General features: G+C 50.0%; 1 long non-coding RNA gene across 1 annotated transcript; it reads right to left on the bottom strand.

Moving 5' to 3' along the window:
- Positions 1–291: 291 nt before the first annotated feature.
- LOC112817889 (uncharacterized) lies at positions 292–4,458 on the bottom strand. Its single transcript, XR_012376799.1, has 3 exons — positions 4,385–4,458; positions 3,218–3,413; positions 292–621 (listed from the first exon to the last, which is right to left on the bottom strand). It is a non-coding gene; the product is annotated as an uncharacterized lncRNA (long non-coding RNA).
- Between the last annotated feature and the right edge of the window lie 235 nt (positions 4,459–4,693).

Genomic DNA, 4,693 nt, shown 5'->3' with positions numbered 1-4,693 from the left:
CTGAAAGTTAAGAATTCTTTCAAGACAGGGCGCCTGGGTGGCTCAGTCGGTTAAGTGACTGCCTTCGGCTCAGGTCATGATCCTGGAGTCCCAGGATCGAATCCCGCATCGGGCTCCCCGCTCCGCGGGGAGTCTGCTTCTCCCTCTGACCCTCCTCCCTCTCATGTGCTCTCTCTCTCATTCTCACTCTCTCAAATAAATAAATAAATAAAATCTTTAAAAAAAAAGAATTCTTTCAAGACAGACTTTTATGTTCAGTGCCAAAGGACAACAAAGTACCAAGAATTACGGTATCTGAAAATATTTGTATTAATTGGTGAAGGGCTTATAATGGAGAAAGTTTTCCCATAACAAATTAAAGATAAATCAACTCCCAAGGAAACCTCGGGAAAGGGGACGTTGATTAGAGATTGTTGAGATCAGCCAATGTTTCTGCTGCTTCGCTAGTTTCTTACAAATAAATACAGTGTTCTTGCTCACATGCTGAGCTCGGGGCTAATGCATTTTTTTTGTGACCAAGCCAACAGTAGAACCAAAAACATTTGCATCCCTGGAGACAAGGTAACCCTCTTTGGGAAGGCAGGGAACATAGTATGTTATCCTTGGAATCATCTTCAAAATCTGGAACAGAAAACAGAACTTTATTAATTAAAGCTTCTTAAACGTCTGCCCTCAAACAAGAGTTTGGAATGTTCAGGTCAGTGACTAATTTCCAGTGAATAGCTGTCCTGCACCTACCACCTTCCTTCCCTCACATCTACTGATGTTTTAACTCCCACTGCTGCTTCCCTGTCCATCTGCCACAAGAACTTTACTTTTTAAAGATATTTTAAAATATAAAGTAATGTATGTGAGGGGTGCCTGGGTGGCTCAGTCTGTTAAGCGCCTGCCTTCGGCTCAGGTCATGAGCCCCTCATCAGGCTCCCTGCTCAGCCAGGAGCCTGCTTCTCCTTCTCCCCCTGCTGGTGTTCCCTCTCTAGCTGTCTCTCTCTCTGTGTCAAATAAATAAATAAAATCTTTTAAAAAAAAAGTAATGTATGTGAACTGCAAGAAACTCGAAAACACTGAACGGCATTAAAGAGAAATTTCCCATGCCTGAGTAGATATTGGCAACGCAGACTTCTAACAAGAGCTTGTGTCCAGAATATACAAAGTCCTACAAATCAATTAAAAAAAACATTAAAGAGAAAAATGAGCAACAGATTTGAACAGACACTTCACCAAGGAGGATACTCAAATGTACAGTCTCAATTTTGTTAGTAACCAGCTGTAAATGAAAACCATGATGTGTGTGAGGGTTTTAAAATAAGTCCAGGGATGCCTGGGTGGCTCAGTGGCTTAAGAGGCTGCCTTTGGCTCAGGTCATGGTCCCAGGGTCCTGGGATCGAGTCCCAAATTGGGGAGCCTGCTTCTCCCTCTACCTGTGGCCACTCCCCCCCCCCCCGGCTTGTGCTCTCTCTTTCTCTCAAATAAAATCTTTTAAAAATAAAATAAGATAAAATAAGTCCACACATTCTTTGCTACTTCTCCCTTCACAACATAGGGACTAGCTCCTTTGAGGGCCCTCTAGGAGTAAACACTGGTTTCCAACAGAGAGAATAAAGCAGATGGAAGTGTGTGGCTTCCCCCTCGCCCCCTCTCATGAATCACTCAGAGTAGAGTAGGCAACTGGCTGTCATGTCAGGCAGCTGGCTGCTCAAAGAGCCCTAGGGAGACCCAAACGGTGAGGAACTGGGGCCTCGAGCCACACTCTGAGGAGAAGACCCTGAGCAGAACTGCCCTGCTAAGTCACTCCTAAAGAAGTGGTGACCCACAGAAACGTGCGATAATAAAGTTTTTAAGCCACCAAATTTGGGGGTAATTTGTTACATAGATGATGTATCCAATAGGATACCATCACACATAGACCAGAATAGCTAAAATTTTAAAGTTTGACATATCAAGAACTGGTTACGATATACAGAAAGGGAATTCTCATTGCGCCGCTGCTGGTGGGGTGTGTAACTGGTACAACCATTCTGGAAAACCGTGTGAATGATCTCCCTAACCGTATGAATGAACAGATACATGCCCTACCCCGCAAGTTCACTTCTAGGACGCACGTACAGAAATGCACGCACATTAGGCATCAACACTCGTGCAAGAATATTCACAACAGCATCATATAATAGCCCAAACTGAAAGTCCACCAACAGTATTTGGATTAATAAATGGTGGTGTGTCCACACGATGGAGTGCTAATCAACAGCCGCGACAATTCATGAACTCTAGCGGCACGGACTAAGACAGCGGAGTCTCACAGGATGGGCGAAAGAAGCCAGACACAAAAGAATTAACCCTGAATAGATTCTTTAGTCAGCCTCCAGTAACGAGAGACAAACCACACCGCTTATCCCAATAGAAAGAATGTATTATAAAGATCTGTTAACTAGGTATAAAGCTATTAACTAGACGACGAAAAATCAAAAAGAGGTCTCCGGGAGGTAGCTACTAACCCCCTCGGACTGGGGAATAAAAAGAAAAAAGTTGGAATTCCTGAAATCCAGCCACTTCGAGGCAGGGCCCCGGCGCAGCCCTCTGGTGCTGAGACTAGCGTCGGGCGGGGGTGGGGGGGTGCGCTGAGGCGGGTTCTGTAAGTACTGCGAAACTTACAAACTAGATGAAATTACGGCTGCAGGAAGCTGCCGCCACCGCTGGGGGTGGGGGGAGGGGTGCGGGGGCGGGGAGCAGGTTGCTAGGGTAACGTTGGCAGGAAAGGGAGCCAACAGGAAGCCAGCAGGAAGGATCAAGTCCCGCCCCTCTCCGCCCAGTCGCAGGTTCTCTGCCGCTGGCCTCGCGGGGAATCTAGTAGATCAGCCGCCGGGAGGGGTGGGGATAGGGGGAGCCTCGCCCGCAGACTAGGAGGGTGGGTTTGGAACCAAGAGGCGGCAGCTTCAGAGCTGGCACAAAAGGCATATATTAACGTTCAAAAGCAAACAAAATGGATACGTGATGTTAATATTGGGACAGTTGTTACCTCGTGGAAGGGGGAGCAGTGGGGGCGGGGGCTAAGCACAAGGGGAGCTTTCGAGGTGCCTAGGGATATCTTATGCGTTCACCTGGGCGACGGGTATATCGAAGTGTGGGTAGAGCCTTCCGTTAACACCCCGCCTTCCGGTTATAAAAGGCAACAAAGATTCTAGGAGGTTTCATTCAGCGTAACCCAGTGAGTACTTACTGAAATCTCATCTAAACTTGAAGAGAGGCCCCTTCTCGGAATGTTTCCCTGATTCCTTTTTTTCTCATTGATCTCTTCTCCGAAGTCTTAGAAAAATCGTCGTCTGATTTCACAACTGAACGCAAATTGTATAAGCTTATCGTGTCATGTATTACGCCCAAGGTGCTAGTTTCGACTTCCCAGTGAGATGATAAACCTGAGGACCAGAAACCCAATGTTACTCCTTCATACCACCGAAATGGCATAGCTCGGGACTGAACTCAGGTTCAGTCCCATAAATACCTGTTATCTAATTAATAACTAGCTTCAAACTTAACTGAAGTGCTGATGGGTTAAACTAGCTCCTCATTTGGCACCAGGTAAAGATGAATACATGAAGGAGATCGTTGTTTACAGTTTATTAAGAAAGGGAAGGCCCCCCCCAAAAAAAGAGAGAAGAAAGGGAAGGTCAAAAGGTGACCCAGGTAAACGTGTACCCTCCTCAACGGGGAAAAAAATCCTTTTATGAAAAATTCTATTTTCTCTATTATCTTGAAAATGCAAATGCCTTGGCTGAGCTTCCGGCACAAGCACCAGAGCATCTGGGCCGCCGCAGGCGCTGGGTCCCACGCGCGACCTTTGCCCCACTTCGGGCGGCCGCCTGGACGCTTATCCCGGCGGGCGGCCACGGTCCCTGTTTGTCCTCTTCACTCAGTCCTCAGGCTTGCACTTGAACAAGCACTCATCACTTGCCATAGAAAGTCGCTCTTCACACGTCAGCCAAGCTATTTTTAAAATCCCTCCCGGAGCTCCGCAAACTAAAAGTACCGCGGGGCCGGGCCACCACAGCCGGGTCCTGCCAGCCTCGGCGCGGCAGCCTGGCCAGCGAAGGGGCCGTCCCCGGACACCCTGGGACAGAACCGCCCCCAGACCCCGGAGGGAGGACAGTTCCCAGGACCCCGGGGAGGGGGGGAGGACGGCCTCCAGACCCCGGGGATCCGCCCCCCAGAAATCCCCGGAGGGTTGGGCTCCGCCCCACCACCCACCACCACCACCACCACCCCCCCGCCCTGCTCTCTTCCTTCTTGGCCTGGCGGGCCCTGCCTTCCACACTCTCTCAGGGAAAGGCCGTCCTCTCGGCCGCCCTGCAGTGCCCTTTCCCAGGACTGACGATGGCCCTCTGCCCACCGTTGTGGCGGATCCTCCCGGAGGTTTCCTCGTTGGTGGCCAAGGGTCCAAAAGACTTGAGTCTCAGATTCCCCACCCCACCCTCCGGCCTCTGTACCCCCCCTTCCCCAATCTGTCACACACGGGGGGAGGGGGCCGTGACGAGGAGGGGAGCTCCCGGGACGGGCCTTGGGGTGGCCGCTGACTTGAACCTGGGGCCTGGACCCTTCTCCTTGGCTACTGTCCCTGGGCAGACTGGGCCAGGCGGAGCCTGGGACAGGTTCAGGGGCCTTATCTGGCTCACAGAAAGAAGCTTTCAGGACTTCACCG

The sequence above is a fragment of the Callorhinus ursinus genome, unplaced genomic scaffold (genome assembly GCF_003265705.2).
Source record: "Callorhinus ursinus isolate GAN/ISIS: 27379988/994484 unplaced genomic scaffold, GSC_fseal_2.0 scaffold86, whole genome shotgun sequence".
Taxonomy (NCBI): Eukaryota; Metazoa; Chordata; class Mammalia; order Carnivora; family Otariidae; genus Callorhinus; species Callorhinus ursinus.
Note: the sequence above shows the minus strand (reverse complement) of the source record. Positions and strands in the feature narration are given on the sequence as shown.